The 21726-nt window shown below is 37.8% G+C and overlaps 1 protein-coding gene across 2 annotated transcripts in view; it reads right to left on the reverse strand.

Moving 5' to 3' along the window:
• Positions 1-21726, reverse strand: part of BBX (bobby sox homolog (Drosophila)) — a 341982-nt gene that overhangs the window by 205865 nt on the left and 114391 nt on the right. For both annotated transcript variants that reach the window (XM_006889997.1, XM_006889998.1), the window contains exon 3: positions 3478-3551. The gene's annotated coding sequence lies outside the window, so the exon portion shown is untranslated. The remainder of the gene's footprint in view (positions 1-3477; positions 3552-21726) is intronic.

Here is a 21726-nt window from a genome sequence, read left to right on the forward strand (position 1 = left end):
CACCACGACCCCTTTTAAAGGGGACTTCTGGCAGTTCTCTGCTGATGTGCTGTTCCAGTCGTTTTTGGATAATCTTCAGTAGAATCTTGCTTGCATGTGAAATCAATGATATTGTTCTACAGTTTCCACACTCTCTTGGGTCACCCTTCTTTAGGATGGGAACAAATATAGATCTCTTCCAGTCAGTTGGCCAGGTGGTTGTTCTCCAGATTTCTAGGCACAACTTGGTGAGCACATCCAGGGCAGCATCTGTTACCATAGAAAAACTCCGAGAATATAATTGTTAAAATCCCTACTGTGACTGTGTTCTTCATTCCCAGAATGATTCTTGAAAACGCACTTAAATAGACAAAGGCAACTGGCTATCATTATGTGGTTACATTACTATTATTATTATACTGGAAAGAAGAAAAGAGACTCATTTTCTCACTTTCTTTCCATATCAAATTAGGTAATGTTTATCAAAGCTCTGTAGGCTTTTATACATAGCTAAGAAAACTACTGTCTGATTTTCTTTAATTCTGTATCCAAAATATTGAGGATACAGTTTGCACTTACTTTAATAATTTTTATATTATTTTAATTGCTATTTTCTTTAAGTTCTTTTAATGAATTTTCGAATGACATAAGTCCATTATAGTGACTAGAACTCCCACTGCATGCTAGAAAAAGTTCTAATATTTTAAAATATCCAAAAACTCTGGTATTCCACCAATTTCGTTTTCCTAAAAACTTGTCCTAGGTAAAGTTTTATGGCTCACTACATTCCAAATAACTACAAAAAAAGGACTCATGATCACATAACTTTAGACGATATCGTGGCTAAACAATTCATTTATTATAGATTTTCATTTTCATTTACTACATGCTGAATTAAACATTAATTTATAACTGAACTTCTTGGACTCCTAAATATCCTGTATTTGCTCAATCTCTCTAGAAGAGAAATACATAGTATTATACAAATTATAAGACAGTAGTCACTGTTCTCATGGTCCTCCTTCCCTCTAATAGCATCCCTGATTCAATTTCTGGAAAGGCAACACCTAGGCAGAATTATCTTTCTCCACTTCTTGAGAGTAGAAATGGCCATGTGACAAGCTTTATCCAGTGCAATATGAGTACAAATGACAAGTGTGATTTCTAAGTCATAAATTCCCCATCCCTCTTTCCATGTGCCAGAAGCCTTCTTACATCCTAAAGAGACTGTCCTTCCAGAGTTTTGGCCCACTACCAAAGAAGACAAGGAACAGAGTGTCAGCACACCCAAAAGGGTTATCAACAGAGTGAGAAACAAACTTTTATAATACAGTTATAAACTATATGCTGCTGCTTGCTGATTGCCCTCGAGTCGAGCACAACTCATAGCGACCCTATGAACAAAAGACCTGAATATAACTTGTGATATAACTTGTTATATAAAGGCCTTTCTATAACTATCGTCATTTCTCAAAGTTCATAGTTTCCAGAGGCATGTTGTTTAGGAAGTGGAAGGTTGGTAATACTAGTATAAACTATAGAGAGCCCGGGTAGCCTAGTAGAAAAGGAGTTTCACAGCCAATTCAAATACAGGCAGTTTAAATGCACAGCTGCTGCTCCAGGGAAAGACCACCAATCTCTTGTGCGATTTACAGCCTCTGAAAAGCCCCTGGAAGGTCAGCTATGAGTTGATTTCTATCCAATGGCAGTGAGAGACATCAATCATAAACCAACAAGATTTGGAGAACTCTTTGATGTTAAAACATAACCTTCCTAAAGTTAGTAAATAACATGTTTTCCTGATTTATTTGACCAGGGTGTCCCTTTGCCAAGAAATATATTTCAATTTTTTTTTTAAAACTGTCCCTGCTTTTTCATATGGCACTTTTATTATCTCAGTTAACAATGTATTTAAATATTTTATATATGTAAGACAGAAGTATACAGTCAATCAAATTTTAAAAAGTTGTCTCAAAATTTATCAGCAATTTTATTTTTGTTTCATATTTTTGTTAAAATAATAAATTTATTTTCATGAAGTGATTTAATAATCAAAGATACATGGCTTTACTCAAGACTGATAGATTAAAGATAGTTAATGGCTTAGCTTTCTGAGTTGGTCATTTAAATTCTTATACTGCACTTTCTACAAATTACGTAGTTAAGTTCAAAATATTGCCACAAATTTAATTTCACTTACACCAAATCATACTCAAAATCACTTCTAGATTATTGATAATTTATTGGAAATTTCAGTATCAATATTTGAACACCCCACAGTATTCTGTGCTCAATACAATCAACTGTATTATATTCTTTATGTCTTAAAAGAATAGTGCAAAGAGGAAAAATCAAAACTAAATCACAATCGTCACACTGGAATTAATATTTCATTTTTGGGTACATATTTTGTATTAAAAACATATGTAAAGGTTAAGTTGTGTACCCTGATACCTGTGTACCCAACCATTCACAACGACATCCAGAAGGGTTATTTGAATATATTTATGCTCAAATGCTTAAAAAGCAACATTCAGTCATCTGTTTACTAAAAGAGGAAGGTAGGCAGATTTAAAGAAGTTCAATAAGCTAACAAAGTATTTTTAAAACAAAATATTTAAGATTATCTCTAAATTAACCAGAAATTAAAGAATAGGATAATTTAAAGAAAAATTCAACTGATTCTGTCATTTTCATGAGCTCGTTTCTCGATGTTAAAAATCATGTTTTCATCAAAAAATATCTAGACATAAGTAAAACAGTGACAAATTTCATATTCAGGTTAGGGAAAATGTTTTTAAGTAAATGTTATCAAAACTAACTGTAAAGTAATACTGCCATGTTTTACAAGTTTAAGTATTTTTTTTGTAAGGTAAAGGCTATAAAAATAAAATATGTACAAGAAGACATAGATTGTCTTTGAGTTTTAGATTCTAATAAAATTTATCCTACGCTTTTTTTTAATTTCAATTTTTTTCTTTACTGCATGGTTCTCTATTTAAAAGATCCCAGTAATCTTAATTACATATCTGCTTTGACTATTTTTAATAGATAAGGAGACTCCATGATGCCTTGATATGATTCATTTATCAAGTCTAAATAGAACAAAAATAGCTTTTGGGGAACAGGCCAGTTTAATATTTAGTGATGTAAAACCCTTGACGTCCACAGTCTGAATAAATCAATTCTCAGTAATAACAAACTTCTGTAGAGAAAAAAAAAATCAAAGACTTTGAAATTACTCCTAGGGAAAATTTATGACTTTAAAGGAAAATTTAACTTACTTGATAATGATGATTAAAAGGTAATTTTAAAGAAAAATAAAACTGACTAAAGAAAAGCAAAATAACAATTGTCACACTTTTTCGATTAGTAAGGAAGGTGAATCCACCAGATGGGGCAGAGCTGAGAAGAACTCTGATAGCACAGAGATAGCTCTAAACCACTGTAGAGCTTCCGGCTAAGCAAGAAAGTTGCACCTTCGGGTGCTGCTCTTACCAGTCAAGCCAAGACTTTCCATTGTGATTTCAATGGAGCATCAGAACTTCCAGCTTCTGTGATGCAGCAGGATTCTGTAAAAAGACAAGTTTTACGAGTCATGCAAATACTTATCATCATTTTGGCAAAATAACCCCCAAACAAAACAAAACAAATTAACAGCCAAGCAATAAAAATTTAAATGTCTTTACAGATCTTATCATCTAGAAAATGCTTATTGGCAACTTTAAACAACAACAAAAAAATTATTCACTAAAATTATTTAATAGGAATCCTGAGATTAAGGTTACTGAGACATTCTACAAAAAAATTACAGGATAAATTACTTGGAAAAAAACGGATTTAAATTGAAATCATGACTAGGTCAAGTTTTTTCAGGACGTTTTTCCTCCCAAGTTTTTTGTTTGTTGGGTTTTTTCCCTAATGACAAGTCCAATCCAAGTAGATAAACTATGATTGAGATTTAATATCCTAAAAGCAACATTTCAGCCATGTTTTTTTTTGGGGGGGGGGGGAGGCAGTGCAGTGAAATAATTAGTAATGAGTTTCCAACAATGAAGGATCATGTAAACATAGACTAAAACAATACTGCAGCTACCAGAGTTGATGCCTACTTACAAGAAACTTGTATGACAAGGTATAACTACCCTATATAGTTTTCATAGCTGCTACATCTCTTTTCTGCAGTGTTCCTGAGCTCAAATCACCAATATTTCTCATTGGGAGCCAAACTGCTTAACCACTGTGCCGCCAGGGCTCTTTTTAAATACAGGAAAGAGGATCAAACACCAACAAATGGTATATACAAGTCAAATGCAATAATCTACCTTAGCAGCACCATATACCTAGATGCATACTTAAATTATCATTTTAAAGAACAGGGAGTTATAATTTTCATAGCTTGTGTATGAGACATTAATTTAGTTAGGAAGATGCTTCAGTGAGAATACTGAGTTCACACTCAACTAAGAGATCATTTGCTGCCTTGTGCAGATTTTAAAATATTATTTTTAAATTACAATACACTCTAGCGATTAGATATAATTTAGTGGTTTATGGCTTTATCAATATTATTAGTCATTTTATGGCTTGGCTCTACGACTCCCGTTGTCCCAGTCAACTACTATGATAAGGAAGAACTGTCTCTTACATATCAAATACCAAAAAGGTGCACTGATTCACCTGAGTACTCTTATCTAGAATCAGATGATTCAATTATCACTCAGTGTTATTAAATAAAGCGATGGGTGGAAAAAATGAAAAAATTACTAAAAGACTACCCATTCATCTGCATTTTTAAAAAATAAATCTATGTATGGAAGAATAAATCCTCATCTTTGAAGCAATCCAGAAAAGTCACATGAATATTTTTCAATTCAATGCCCGTGTTTCTAAGGTTTTATGAAAATCTCCCTCCAAAACAAAGCCACCACTACAGAGTTGATTCAGGTTCATACTGATCCTTCATCAGGCTGTAAATCTTTACAGGAAGAGGCTATTCATGTTTCTTTTTTCAAAAGGCTGGTGGATTCAAACGATTAACCTTTAGGTTAGTGTTAGGTCCTGTTATGAGCTATGCCACCATAGGGTTCCTCATGTTTTATGAGGGGAGAACATAATTTTAAAAATTAAATGTTGTTGTTGTTATGTGCTGTCTAGTCACTTGTGACTCATAGCGACCCTATGTACAACAGCCCTAAACCCTGCTCTATCTTGTGCCAATCTCACTGTCTCCGATATACCCATCCCAATTACCCCAGTCACTGAATCAATCCACCTCATAGAGGGCCTTCCCCTCCTGTGCTGTCCCTCCACCCTACCAAGCATGATGTCCCTCTCCAAAGTATGTTAGACGGAGCCTCAGAATCCTTGCTTGGTATAAAAATCCAGAATAAGAACGGCATAGTAAAATGGTCCAGTGGGGCGAGGGGAACTGTTTAACAATGAAAGAACTTTTTTCCCAAAGAAAAAAGCGAACTGGGGGGAGGCAGAGCAGGGAAGAAAATGTGCAACAATGAATGAATGGAAATCCAAGTTCTTTATAAACTTTCATTAAAATTTCAATTTAAAAAAAAAAATAATTCTCCTGAAATATGCAATGGCTATTACTATTTTAAGAAAATCACATATATATTAAGTATTTCAAACACACTTTTTTGCATACATATCTTTTCTTCATGTTAGTACTTAGAAGTATACAAAAGAATGTTTAAATACATTAAGATAAAACAAAAAAGTTATTTTATACCGTCAAATTTATAAGAGGGGGTGTATGCTTAATTTTGTCAGGATAGGCTTAATTATTTTGATTTTAAGATCTGTTCACTCTATGAGTATACACTGGCTGAAAAATAAATACACTATAGCTGATATATAAAACTTCTTTGGGGAACAAAAAATAAATTGTTCATAATCCTTAGGTATCTAACAGTTTCGTGTGTGTGTGTGTATGCGTATGCATGCACGTAAACTCTGGTGGCCTAGTGGGTAGAAGTTGCACGACCATCTCAAAAGCTCAGTGTTTGAATCCACCAGCTGGTCCATGGGATAGAGAGGCAATCTCCTCCTGTGTGATTTACAGCCTCTGCAAATTCACTGATGAAGGGGCAGCTATGAGTCAATTCAGACTCAGTGGCAGTAAATGTTAAACTGCTATAAAATGTATGGTCATGTTGTTATGTATCGTTGAGTGGGAACTGATCCATATCTGTCCCTTCAGTCAGTTTTCAGAGACAGTACACTGCAAGGGTGGAGACTGTCTATCTTTGTCCTGTGAAGCAGCTACAGGATTTAAACGGAGTTCCTCCGGGTTGGCAGAGCAGCTTGTTATCACTAAGCAACTAGGTCTCCCTTTATGATCTTAACTATACATTATTTTGATGTCTTAAGGAATTTATCACCTGTAATACAACTGGCTAGATAGGGCTTAAGGGTGGAAACTTGGCTATGCTGTGGACAATATGGGTTTTCAAACTCTGTCAGGCTAACAAAGAAATCATTTTGGGCTTAACTGCTAGAGGAGAGAAGCCAGGGAATCTGCCAGCAGAGTGGAGGTCAGTTTCAAGGCTAAGAATCCTGCTTGAAACAGGTCCCTTTGAGTTCTCTGATAGCTGAACTTGAAGACTCCAGATTTTATCTGGCTGTTATAAAAAGCCCACATGAGCAGCTTCAGAAAAGCAGTTTCAGCATAAGCTGTCCTGTATTTAAAGGACACGGCTTCCACAAAGTGTTTCCATTTGAGAGAAATTGATGTCAGTGTGTTATGTTAGGAGGGCAGAAGGGTAGGAAAGGGAAATACTTAAAAAGTGTGGACACCAGGCCACTGAGTGTTGGCCTGAACGTGCCTTTCCACTGAGCCAGAGTGGGTAGTCATGTGAGGCCCCTCCGCCTGTTTGTGCTGTCTGAATCGCGTTTCAGCGTCCTCCCAAGCTCATTCTCACTTGTGTGGGGCCTTGGATTTATGAGTAGCTGGGACTAAGCTTTTTCGGCTTCATTAAGAACCCTCCACTCCCTTTCTAACTGAGGCCTCTGCTTCCCACACATGACACCCTCCCACAGCATGCACACTTAGCCTGGCTTGACCTGGCACAGCCCATGATACCACTGGAGAAACCTCCATGGTCAGGTGAGATAGCCACTGACTAAATAAATAGGAATTCTAACTTGGCATCTGTAGACTCTATCTGCAGTGGCCTAAACAACAACACCCTGAAACACACTCTGAAGCACCTGGCCAACTCACACACTGCTCTTTGTTATACTATTGTTTTGAAAGAATTATTAATCCAAAATTTTTAAAAGGTTGAGATGCTACTTCTTATAATTAAACAGACTTCCAATTACTGTTAATGTCCAGTACAGCATTCAAAGGCACATCATGGCAATGGTTCCCTTTTATGTCAACACTGTGCGCTTTATGCCCTGATGTCACTACTACACTGTCAGTGCATCAGGGACTCCAAGATCCACGTGACCCATTTATATGGGCAAATATTTCACCCCCACGAATTACTGTTTTTCTAATATTTTCATCAATTCTCTGGATAATAGCTTTAACTAACTCATTTTCATACATACCCTTAATTCAATTAAGCTCAATAAAAGTCATTTCTGGACTGCAATTATTTGTTAAGGAGCAATTATATTCAAATAAAAAAAATCTGGGCTTGATATGATACGTGCTACAGAAGCCTCCCCATTTATGTAGTAAGAACAACAATAAAAATAGCCAAACTGCTGAGAAAGGAATGATTTTTCCCCCTTTTCCTGCAAAAATGATTTATACATGAAGAAAACAAAACTATGATCCTGAAAAAGACATTTTTAAGCTATCACGTATAATAATGTTTTGAAAGAGTAGACATTTCTAACCAAGGTTTCAGCATAACCTCTCATAGCTAAAACAGGCCTAAGACACAAATCCAAAATCCTAATATCCACTGATTGATTCAATCTTCCACTCCGGCTTCCTTCACTTTCCTAACAATATGTAACCGAAGCTCAACTTTACTTTTCCCAATTCTCCATTCACATGAACATACTTTGCTCTCTTTTCTTCATATGTTATTGTGATGTGCCACTGACTCATGTGCGACTCATACCGACCCTATGTACAAGAGCTCTGAACCTGGCCTCACTCTATGCCAGTCTCACTGACTCCACCCAAGATGGCCTTCTCCAAGGACAGGTCCCTGGTGGCCACATGCCCAAAGAATTTGAGGCAGAGATTTGAAATCCTTGCCTCCAAGGAGAAACTAGGTTTCACACTTTCCAAGATAAACCTATTTCTTCTCCTGATGGTCCATGGAATGTTCAATACTCTTCTCCAGAACCACAACTCAAAGACATCAATTCTTATTCTTCTTCTGTCTTAGTCATTTTCAAGCTCTGATACATAGTAAGTAGCTGTGAAGATCATGGCATCGATAAGGTACAAATTGGTCTACAGACTGCTATCACTGCTCTATAACACTTTTGAAAGGTCCCTGACAGCAGACTTCCCTAATGCAGCGATCATACAAACAGATACTTAAAAAATAAAACTAAAGCATGCCCACGGCCTTGCAGCTGATTCCAACTCATAATCACCGTAGACAGAGTAGAAATATTTTTGGAAGCAGACAGCCAAAGCTTTATCCTATGGAGCAGTCCATGGATTTGAACCATCAAGCTTCTAGTCAGAAATGAGTGCTTCAATCTCTATCTCACCTGGGTTACTTCTCATGTATACACTGCAAGTTAATAAAACAAGTACAAACTCCACTCCAGGTTCTTACTTCAGTGTATTACCTGTCTGTAGTTATAAAAATAAACTTGCTGATTTAACTAAAGTTCTGTCTTGTGCATGCATAATGTTTTTGTCCTCCACTATACTATATTCCCTACTCACTGAAAGGACCTGGCACAACATAAAATACTAGAAAACTAAAAAGTGATGCTGTTATACAATTCTGCCCAACAAAGTCCATGTCTCAAGTCACTGTGACCACTAAAGACTGAAGGTTACTTATCCTGAAAATAATAAGCTAATTGTCTGGCCTCTAATTAAGTCATTTACTGAAATGAAATACCTTCATAGTGTAGGAAGAGACAGACAGACATAATATATATTTTAAATAACTAAAGAAATTGACTCTAAATCCTATGAATAAAGATAATACTTCTGCTAAATCACCCTCCTGTCTTTTCTATTTGAAGTTTAAACCACAGCTATTACATAGGCATTTTTTGGCCAAGTAGCAATCTTAAAGTGAAATTACAAGTGTCAGCTCAATTGCAAATGAAAGTCTCTTAAAAGAAAATGCAAACCTGAAGTACCTACTCTTAGTCTCCTTAACACCCCACCCTGACATTTCCTCATAACCCAGAGTCTTTCAGGTAAGAAATTTTAAATATAGTATTAAGAGAAAAATAAGTCTTAGAGTTCCCCAGACAGCTAAGAGCAAACCAAAGTAACTATTAAGTGATTTCAGATTTGTCCACCTGGTGACACAGAAAGCACTAGTGGGCACAAAAAGAAAACTACTTCCCTAGTATTCCATTCTGAAACATGGACCTCTGAGTATAATATGAAAGACCTGGAAACTCCCTCCTCTTAAGCACTCAATATTGTACAATAATAAAACCCTATTTGGTGGTTAGTGGTAAGTTGGCAGTTTGGACCTCACCCAGTGGCTCAGCAAGAGAAAAACCTGGCAGTTAGCTTCCTTAAACACTGTTGTTGGTGCTGCTGCTGCTGCAGCTGTTTTTACATAGCAGCAAATCAGAATCAACTCATAAGTGACTGGGGTTTTGAGACTGTAAACAGCCCTAGTAGAGACTGTCCATCTTTTTCCCATGGAGCAGCCGTGGATTTGAACCACCTTTCTTTGGGATGGCAGTGTAACTTCTTACCACTAAAGCCATGAGACTTCCCCTACCATAAAAAGTTCAGCCAAGAAAATGCTACAAGGCACTTCTATTCTCACTTGAGGTCACTATCATTTGTAAAGACATCGACAACACATATGAAAAGAACAGATCTTTTACTGTCTGATAAAGCATTATTGACCTGTTCTAGTGGCATAATCTGTAGGGAGTTGCCCTAACCCAAAGGCTGAAACTCTGGTGATTGAAATCCACCATCAATGCCCTGGAAGAAAGATGGGTAATCTTTTATGATTTACATTGGAAACCTAATAGAGGTTCAGCTATGAATCTATTCCAATATGACAACATGACCTTTTTTAGTTATATATTAACACTGCAAAAGGTATTATAGCAGAGTTCCTGATTTCTGGATGCTGACCATCCGGTTAGCAGAGATACACCAAATATACTGCATAATAATGGTAAAGGTCAAAATAGTGCACAAATACTCTTTTAAAGGTTAGAATGCCCAACAGAAGCCTTTATGTATCAGATGAAAGGACCCATCACTTTAAGGATAAAGGTGGCAATTTGGGATGTAGAGAGAAAGAGCGGGACCCTGTGTTAGAGCACTGACAGAGGATGAGCAAAAGTTCTGTATCTGGGGACAAGCATGGCACTGAATGGGACAACAGGTAGATTCCATTAATAAACATGGTCATACAGAAAAAATGGGTTATGAAATGGAAAAAGGATGCCATTCTAGACTGATAAATAGCAAAGTAAGGTAACTGGGGTGTGATGCCTTCAAAATGGTGTCAAGTTCATGGCGTCTCCTCCCGCCCCTGCTCTAGCAACCCCCCATCCAGAAGCAACCAGGCATTTCTTCCTAATTTAAATCAGGATACTCTCCTCAAATCTGTTTAGCACCACAGCAAGTAGCAGAGTGCTGGCAGTTTTGAGCACGCAGAGCAAAAATGCTACTGCTGAACTACACTGCCCCTTAAAGTTAGCAGAATGGTAATGTAGAAGGTTCACTGGCCTTAAAGAGTAAATGCATTCATTCACTGCTGCACCAGACCTGTTAGCCTGGAATTAATTCAGATTCACAGCTCCCCTCCTGTACAGAGTAAAACTGAACCAGACTTTTCAAGGTCGTAATCTTCAAAGAAGCAGACTATCTTATCTCTCTCCTTTAGAGTAGCTGGTAAATTCAAACAAGTGACATTTCATATAGTAGTAACCGCTTCACCTTTGCACCACCAGTATCCACTGCTTACACCTTGCAACTGATGAGTTTCTAAAACCCTGAGTCTTCACTAGTCATTTACAAAAATGGGCAATAATCACTGCTTTTATAAGATGTTCAAAGAATTACTGTTATATGCTGTCGAGTCACTTGTGACTCATATGTGTAACAGCCCTGAAACTTGCTCTGTCCTGCTCCAACTTTACAGTCTCTTACACATCTATCCTCATTACCTCATTCACATTATCAATACATCTTATCAATGGTCTCCCTCCTTTTCTCCATCCCTCCATCCTTCCAAGTATAATGTCCCATCCAAGGACATTGTAACATGCCCTTGTAACATGCCCAAAGTATGTCAGACGAAGCCTCAGAATCCTTGCCTCCAAGGAGAAACCTATCTTCATCATCTGTAGGATGAACTTGTTTGTTCTCCTTGCCATCCATGGTATGTATATTCAACACTCTTCTCCAGCATCACAGCTCAAAGGCATCAATTCTGTATCATCCTTAGTCACTGTCCAATTCTCTGATGCAGAGCAAGCAACTGCAAAGACTATGGTCTGGATGAAGCGCACCTTAGTCTCCAGACTGACAATGTTCAGTACTCTGGAAAAGTCCCTGACAGCACCCTCCCAATGCAATTCGTCTGTTGATTTCCTGGCTGCTGGGACTAAGCGTGTTGATTGTGGAGCCAAGCAAACCGAAGCTGTTAACAATCTCAATCTCTTCATCATCTATCATAAATGCTGCTAATCTGCCCAATGGTGAGAATCTTTGTTTTCTTGATGTTGAGCTTCAATCTATACTGAAGGCTGTAGCCCTTGATCTTCCTCTATCAAGAGCTTCGGGTCCTCCTCAGTTTTAGTGTCATTTGAATTGTGAATCTTCCTTTAATACTGATGCAACATTCCTCCTCATACAGCCCAGCCTCCCTCATGATCTGTTCTGCATACAGATTGAAAAGGTATGGAGACAGAATACATCTCTGGTGTACACCCTTCCCGATTTTGAACCATGCAGTGTCTCCTTGCTCTGTTCTGATGACTGCTTCCTGGTCCACATATAGGTTTCGCATAAGCACAATAAAGTGTTCTGGGATTCCCATTCTTAGAGTCAGCCACAGCTTGTTGTGATACGCAAGTCAAAAGCCTTTGCATAGTCAATGAAACAAAGATATACATTCCTCTGGTACACTCTGCTGTCAGCCAAGATCCACCTAATATTAGCTATAATATCCCTAGTATCATGGCCTCTTCTAAACCCAGGCTGAGTATCTGGCAGTTCTCTATTTAAGAATTACTAAAAGATAAATGCAAACTACTTGGCATACAGGTAGTGCTTAATAAATGTTGGTAATCTTTCTCAGGAGAATTTAAAACTGTTAGGAAAGCATTTTAGTAAACTTACTGGGTGAGCATTTTAATTTTTCCTTGACTATTTTTGGCATTCCAACACTGAGTAAAGTGCTACTTTCCCAAGTTGTGCCTTTCAGTACATTTAATTTACATGGTTTAAACATATGTTTAATTCTGATACCACAAGCAACCACTTTTTATTATTACCAATTTCTAGACATATTAGCTGATTTGATAATGTAGATATTTTATGACAATGATCATTTGTGACAAGTTTGTTGCTCCATGTACTACAATGGAACCATGAATTTCTGCAGTGTCCACAAGTGTGGGGGAAATGAGTAAGCATTAGTCCAGTCGGATGGCTTGGCAGGGAGGCACTGAATGCCGCTTTTATTCTCCCATCAACTACATAAACGTGTCTTTGACCTTCTCAGTCAGGGGAAGCTACACATTTAAAGCAAAAGGAGTTTCACTTCCAGGAAGAGTATAAAAGCATGCTCTCTGGCAGTTACCTCAGTCAGAGAGGACGACAGGGAAACCCCAGGTACTTTGGGAAGATTCATTAGCTCAATCAAACTGCTGAGCACTGAACTGGAAACTAAGAGTTAGGATAATCCTAGCCTCATGGTCTCCTCCCTAGAGACTGGGTTAATCCAAGTAAACCTTGACCTATACATTTTCAGGATAGCCTATACCTTCAGGGTCTGTCCGAGAAGTCCACTGGGGAAACCTTAGCACTGCCTTGACCTCTGAGGTAAGAAGGGGTTCCTCTGGTTACTTTCACACAGCAGTAATTAGCAACACAAAGAAAATACATTGACATTTGATGAAAGGAAGTTAGTATTTAGCAATTTACTTGATTGTAAATATAAAGGTTTCTGTTGTGAAAAAAGGATACTGGGAGTTCTGGTGGCCTAGTGGCAAGAATACTACACTCCAATTGTGAGGTTTGAATCCACCAGATGCTTTGCTGGAGAAGGAGGGACAATCTCCTCCTGTACCACTCAGATCCAATTTGACGGTACACACACACACACACACACACAATCAATCAATCAATCAATCAATAAAAATTAAAAAAGGATATTGGTCTGTTTATTCATTCATCAGTGCAAAGACAACAAAATATATCATAGCGACCCTATGAACTCAAGTCCTCAACACCTGTGTGTCTTTCATCCTCTCTCCAAGTTCATAGGGTTTCTGGAGGCAAGCTATTACGGAAGTGGATGCCACTCCTGCTCCCAAGACTGTTTTATATACATTAATTTTAAAATTTAGTGAGGTTACTATTATATTATTATTATTAATAATAATATTTAAAGAGAAGGGTGGGGTTAATAATAATAATAATAATAATAATAATAATAATATTTAAAGAGAAGGGTGGAGTGCCTGCTCTATCCATAAGGATTCTTATTCTTTTCAGGTGTGCCAAATGTATTTCCAGGGACTAATTTAGTAGCAGAAAGGCTTTTGTCCCAAACATGTTCTTGTAAGAACATTCTTGGTACAAAGACACAAAGGACTTTGCTCAAAATTGACCTGCAGGAAGTGTTAATAGTCTCCTTTATTAATTTATTTACTCACAAAACAATCCTTCCCTAACAAATAATAGTGCACAGTAATTACTATTGTAAAAAAGAAAGTTCCCTTTGGGAGAAACAGGAAAATCATTTCCACAGCAGAAAATAAATACCTAAGACCTCAAAAGGTTATATGATTGGACAAAAGGAATTCAATTGGTCTGTCATTAACTAGGCAAATACACCAGGTCTCCACAGTGCTTCTCCCATTACGCCTCCCTGTCATCCTTGTAGGATATGCTGTTATTAAATCATAGGATCAAAGAATGCTGAACAGAATGCTCAGCTGAAATTAAGGCCACTCAGTTCAACCTCAGAGTAAGCTTGAAGTAGAATGGGGCTAGAACCCAAGGATCCTGCCACATGCCACGGGATGTGCCCCATACCAATAGTCCAAAGCATCATACTTTCTTAAACAGTATCGACCAGCTCAGCATCAAACAGTAAGAGGCTCCAACGAGATTACATGAGGTTCCTAGAATTCCTACCAGGGAGCTCTAGTGGCCTGGTGGTAAGGAGTTACACTGTCAATCCAACGGTAAGTGGTTCAAATCCACTGGCTACTCCTCAGGAGAAAGATGAGCAATCTCTTCCCATGTGACTTACTGATTCTGAAAACTGGCTGAAGGTCAGCTATGAGTTGGTCTGATGCGACAGCACATAACAACATTCTTCCTGTTTGCAAAGTTCAGCTGAATAAAGATCCTGAAAAAATGTTCTAAACTTCCCTCTGCATTCACTTAGGTCAAGAAAACTACTCCCCTTTCTAGTCTGAAGGTAAAGATTCTGTTTAGCTACAGAAAGAAGCATGTAAAATACTTCTTTGTATTTCTAAATAGTTATAAATACTTTTGAATGAAAGTTAATGTCAATTTACTGATTCTAAAGATTTTACTTCTTGTTGTGTGCCTTCGAAACCAACCCACAGCTGATCTTCCAGTGAGGTTTCAGAGAAAGGAGGTCACACAGAAGAGACTGTGTATCCTTCTTCCACAAAGCAACTAGCTGGTGGACTCGAACCCCATGCTTTTGTGACTGGAGCACAGCTTCTTACCACTAGGCCACCAGATCCCCCCAGGCTAAGGAATGAAAAATCAATGCCATTTGAGTACATGAATAATTGTCCCTTAAATGCTCATCCCTCAAGAAAAACCTAATACCAATTAAAACTGCATCTTTCAGTAGATCGGGGATTGGGGAGTATGAAGAAACTAAAAATGGTAATTACAACAATCACAGTGTAAAATGTTTCACTTATAATGCTGTCATTGTTGTTAGATGCCATCAAGCTGACCGTGACTCGGAACAGAGCTGAACTTTATCCTATCCGACACCATCCTCATAATTTCTGCTTTGTTCTTGTCCATTATTAGTCAGTGGTTCACTGCAACTTGTTGAGGGTCCTCCTCTTTCTCTCACCCTCCACCTTCCCCAGCATGATGTCTGCTTCCAACAACTGGGCCTTCCTAACAACATATTCAAAATATGTGAGAGGAGGACGTGTCACCATCTTTATCCCTGTAAAAGCACCCTAGCTGTATTTTTTCTAAGATCTATTTGTTTATTCCTTTGACAGTCAATGGGATATTCAGTACACTTCTGCAACACCACAATTCAAAAACATCTATATTCCTTGTCCAATTTTCAAAAGTACAGAAAGTAATTAAAAATGCCATGCCTTGGGTCAAGGGCACCTTATATTTTTAAACTGACATCCTTGCCTTTAAGCACTTAAAAGATGTCCTTCATAGCCAACTTCTCTCAATACAACACATTTTTTTAATTTCTTGACTGCCATTACTATGTATGTTGAGAATGCGGATCCAAGAAAAATTAAATCACTGACATCTTCAATCTCCTAATACTTTTTAATAAATACCCTTTGCATTAGTGGCTACTGATCCCATGGCAGTTAAATTTATAGTGATATGAAATATTTAGTTCAAAGCTTTGTTTTCTTGTGCAGTGATCTTTTATAAAAAATTAAAATCCTAAAAAACAAATAGGGAGGGAAAAATCAAAAGGATGTTTTGAAGTATTACCATTAGTAGACAAAAGATTTCCCTTTTATTATTAATTCTAACATAATGATGCACATACAGCATGTTACACAACTAATTACAGAGTTAAACAGAACACATGATGAATGGTGAAAGGCACATCTTATAAACCCGTTGAAGTTGTTGTCTACCATTTAGGTCAAAACCGACCCACAGCTGACCCTCTTGCGCAAGGGTTTTCAGAGGCAGCAAATTCACGTGGGAGGAGATCGTCCACATTTTTCCTGCAGAGCAGCTGGTGGGTTTGAACATGCATACCTTTGCATTGGCAGCACAATTCCTGACCAGTCATGGTTCTCAATACTGGTCATAAGTGTTTTGGATTTAAAAAAAAAAAAAAAAACAGGAAATAGTGTGCACTCCCACACTATCACAAATTATGCAGTTGAGTTTCCCACATTTGGAGAAATCGCAGAGGTCAGAACTCCAGAATGCAATAATGAACCTAGTCCTGGGAAAACTACTTTCGTGATCATGGTATTTCCTCTGCCAGGTAAGTATTGTTGTTGTTGTTATGTGTCGTCAAGTTGCCTGTAACTCAAAGTGACCCTAGTACAAGGGCTCTGAACCCTGCTCTATCCAGAGCCAAACTTACTGTCTCTGACACACCTATACCCATTACGCTAGTCTCGGAGTCAATCTGTATCATCCAGGATCTTCCTCTCTTGTACTGTCCCTCCACCTTTCCAAGCATAATGTCCCTCTCCAAGGGCCAGTTCCTCCTTGCAACATGCCCAAAGTATGTGAGATGGAGCTTCAGAATCCTTGGGGAGCAGCCTAGTTTCACTCTCTCCAGGCCGAACCAGTCTGTTCTCCTAGCAATCTATGGTATATTCTATACTCTTCTCCAGCACCACAGCTCAAAGGCATCGATTCTCCTTCTATCATTCTTAGTCAACGTATTGTTGTTGTTGTTATGTGCCATCAAGTCTTTTGCGACTCATAGCGACCCTATGTACAAGAGCTCTAAACGTTGTTCTATCCTGTGCCAACCTAGCCATCTCAAACGCACTTATTCCCACCACTCCAGTCACAGAATCGATCCATCTCATCGAAGGTCTTCCTCTCCTTCGCAGCCCATCCACTCTGCCAAACATGATGCCCCTCTCCAGGGACAGTGCCTCCTTGCAACATGCTCAAATTATGTCAGAAGAAGCTTCAGAATCCTTGACTCTAAGGAGCATTCCGGCTTCACCTTCTCCAGGACAAACCTGTTTGTTCTCCGAGCAGTCCATGGCACATTCAACACTCTTTTCCAGCACCACAGTTCAAAGGCATCAATTCTCTTTCTATCAACCCTATTCACTGTCCAGCTCTCTGATGATAGCACGTAATTGCAAAGAGACTACAGCCCAGTTTCCAGCCTGAAGTCGTTGCTCTTCAGTACTCTTAAGAAGTCCCTCACAGTCAATGTATTAGAATTTTAAATTTTTATACTTAACAAACTCAGATTTTTCTATCTTCGACGTTACAAATGAAACTCATTATAGAAGCTTTAGTAAAATGAAAGAATTACTAGCCACCAAAGGAAAAAAAAGTTTTTGGTTTTGGGGTTTGTTTGCTTGTTGTTGTTTTTTTCCTTTTGGAGTATACTGGCTTTTCTTAAAATAGTAAACATCAGTGTTCTAGCTCGCCCAGCATACGCTCATTCCCTCATGTTCTGCTTAAAATTATAGCACCTTGGTTGTGGAGAACTATTCCTTCTTGGTCATCTGACTTGGGCGTACACAAGTGAAATGGACTCAAGATTTAGGTCTACTACCCTAGACATGAGACTGGAGAGGAAAAGCAGGGAAATAAATTCGTGGCACAGTCTCAGGTAAGAAAAGTAAAATACTTATTTTGTAGAAATGAGTAAAATAACTTAAAAAAGTATGAAACCATGTCTTTACTTTCTGAAATGCCATTAAATGGAGAACTAGTTTATTTTAAATCTTAAATCACAAATCCTATAAAAATCTTATTTGAAATATTCAAACCTTTAATATGAAAAAAATCAAAATATGTGAAACAATTTCAAACCTCAATTTAAATGTACTTATTCCAAATTTTTGCCACATCAAAGTACCCAATAAATTACAATGTTTGCACTTTCTAACTCTATGACAATACCCATTTCCTCCAATTTATATTAAAATTTCAACATAAACACTTAAGAAGAGGCAAATGTTAATGAAAGTTCTAGTCTTAAAAACCTTTCCAATGTCTGGAATTTGCCACTATTCTTGTCTATTCTAAATAAATACTAAATCAGGTGCCATCAAGTCTATTCCAATTCAGGGGAATTCCAAGTGTGCCAAGGCAGAGCCATGCTCTGAACAGTTTTCAACGGCTGATCACTTTAAGCAGATTGCCCGATCTTTCTTGTGATACATCTCTGTATGAGTCTGAACCCTTCTGGTTAACACTCCAAGTTCATTAAACATTTGAACCACTTAAATAGGTAACAGACAACTGACATTCCAAGTGAGGCTATCACAGAAATTATTATTCTTTACCTGTAAGTAGGGAAGTGAATTGAGTAGCTGAGAATAAAGTAATCTACTTAAGGTGAGAGATATCACACCTGTCGTAAAAAGAAGTAATTTTTAATGAAAACAAAACATACTAACATCAAAGTCAATATATGCAAAGAGTTCCCCTATGTACATCTATATACAACCCACATTCAACTTTCAAAGTGCTGAGTTCTGATTATTCCATTTCTAGACAAAAAATACATACTGTAATTCAAAAGCAACAACACAAGTACTTGTTTCTTAGTTTGGAGTTCAGATGAATAGAAAGAAATGAGTATCATTTCAATGTAAATTCAGAACTAAAATTTATTTCCAAATACTAGTCCTATCAACCACACTCTATAAATGTCAAAGCCTACTTAGACAACATGACTGAAACTGAACTTCGATTATTCTACTTTGGGTGTGAACAATAAAGGCAAAAGTAGCAATTCACCCTGGACTCTGATTTAAGCATGTGGTTCATGCCCTTTAGTGAACTCAGTCAGTATCAAGATTTCAGATAACGAAGAATTCTCAAGTATTTAAGCAAAGGAAATTATAATGGCTGTTCAAGCAAATATATTTGTAAAATAGTCTGTTAATACTCTTTTACAGTGAAACATGAAACACAGTTCGACACAGTTGCTAATAAAATAATTGCAATTAGCTAATTTACTTCATTTTATCCTGTATCTCAATTTCTATGTTGCCCTATCTCCCTTTAAAACAATCATGTGCTTAGTATTTAGTGTGTATCTTTACAAAGGACTAAGCATGACAGAGGAGCCCTTGTGGGGCAACAGTTCTAACCTGCTACCTGAAAGGTCAGCAGTTCAAACTCACCAGGAGCTCCACAAGAAAAGATCTGGAGATCTTTTCCTGTAAACATTTCAGCCAAGGAAATGCTATGGGGCAGTCTTTACAGTGTCACCATGAGTTAGAACTGACTCAACGGCACAAAGTAAGAGCAGCATATCAGATAACAGAGGCAGAAGAGAGGGCAGATGTTAAAAGGTGAAAAACTCTAGGATTTTAAAAAATTTCAGTTTAAGAACTCAAAATTTTTTCTTTGCTAAGCTCTATCTCCATATTAGAGATGACTGGTGGCTTAGTGGTAAGGAACTGTGTGCCCAACCCTAAGGCACAAGGTTCAAGTCCACCAGCTGCTCCAAGGGAGAAAGAAGGGCAATCTCCTGTCTTGTGAATTACTGCCCCTGAAAACTCGCTGTAGGGTTAGGGATGAGTCAGTTCCGACTCGACAACTCATAATGACAACATCTCCTCTATAGAAAAAAACGGAGCACAAGATCTGAACTCTGCCCTCCTCACTTCGGCATCAGGAAGAAATCACCAAAGGTTTTATAAAGAAGAAAAAAATACCCTAAAAAAAAAAAAAGGATAGTAAGCAGTAAGAGAAGTGAGACTAATTCACAGGAAAAGACTGGACATACTATTTTAAGTCTTTGAGAGATAACAAAGCAGCACCGTGCTTTAATTTAACTATATCTCGTATGCAAGGAAATGGGGACAATTTCTTGACTATTTCCATGAATATCCAACTACTCAACAAAATCTCAAAAAATATACCCAACTGCCTACTTGTAGTAACATCAAGTTTCAAAACCCTAAAGAAAGGTATTACAGAACTGACCCCAAAAAAAGAAAAGAACAACAACCCAACCCAGAGTTGAGGTTTAGTTTCTTCAAGTTTTCTTCACAAATTTCCTCTCCTTCCTCAGAGTCCTCTTACTCAACACAGGTATCAGTGTGTTGACTTTCTCTCCACTGCAAAACTTGATTTTTAAATGAATACTTACAGGTGTGACAATATTAACTGGGAATAAAATTTGCAAGTCAACAGGCATTAAGTTCAAGTAATAAATCTACAAATGCAGAACAATTACAGTAGATACATGAGATCATAGAGAGCTTTTGGTGACCTGGGAGGGTAACAAGGTGCACTGCAAACACAAAGGCAGGTGGATCAAATCCACAAGCTACTTCTAGAGAGTAGGTGGGCAATCGCCTCTCATTCAATTTACAGTGTCTTAAAATCCACTAGAGGGAGAGCTCTGAGTCACTTTCAAAAAAAGTAGATTTAAGGAGATGCCTACCTTAAGTAAAAAGTTATAAAAGGACATACTGCAGAAGTCAGCAGTGTGAAGTCTTATAAACAAATAACATGAGCAGAAATGTTGTGTCCAGAAAGAAAAACTGAGTATCCTGTTCTGCTTCGTGTTGTCTGATTACATGAGGCTCAGACAGCAAGGTCCCAGCATGCCTTAAGAGTAGACAAGGTCAAGGAGTGGATTATGAAATGGAGCTAAGCAACTGTTGAAGCAGATCGATTTGTAAATGAAAATGTTACTCAGGAAAAGTGGTGCTGTTTTCACATTCTTTCAGGGTCCCATAAGGAGCATATGTAAGCATCAGGCATAAATCTGCATGGTGTTTTCAGAATGTAAAACTGGAATCAACAAGCAGACGTGTATTGACTAGAAGGCAGTTTGGAGGTTCAGTGTAAGGAAGCACTTTCTAAACTTCAGGTGTCCCAAAATTAAGTGAGTTCCTCTTGGAGGACAGGGTAAAGCAGGCAAGGCTGATCTTTAAGGCTTACACACAGCGAATGAATCCAGCATTTTTGGATGCTCCAGCTTTCTGAACGCAAAGCAAAGCAAATAAAGAAAGAAAAAGACCTGATGATACCTGGAACTCATGACACCTGGTAGTCATAGTTCTATACCTTGATCTTAGTGCCAAATGTGTTCACAGAATAATACAACCCAAAGTTAAGGATAAGTGCATTTTAATTTATAATTAATATTGATATCAACTAGTCAAATTCATCAGGGAGCTCTGCTGACATGAGTAAGGACTTGTGCTGCCAACACAAAGGCACGAAGCACACGGTTTGAATCCAAGTACTCCATGGGACAAAGACGGGCAACCTCCTGCTATGTTACTTATTGCATCTGAAAATCTGCTGGAGGGTCTGCTATTGGTTGATTCTGACTCAATGCATTCAACAAACAACAATCAAACTAGTTTTAGGATTTAACTGATCATATGTTTGTTGTGTTGTTGTTGCTGTTATGTGCCGTCGAGTCGCCTGCGACTCATAGCGACCCTATGTACAACAGCCCT

The sequence above is a fragment of the Elephantulus edwardii genome, unplaced genomic scaffold (assembly GCF_000299155.1).
Source record: "Elephantulus edwardii isolate Elephantulus edwardi_28Jun2011 unplaced genomic scaffold, EleEdw1.0 scaffold00085, whole genome shotgun sequence".
Lineage (NCBI taxonomy): Eukaryota > Metazoa > Chordata > Mammalia > Macroscelidea > Macroscelididae > Elephantulus > Elephantulus edwardii.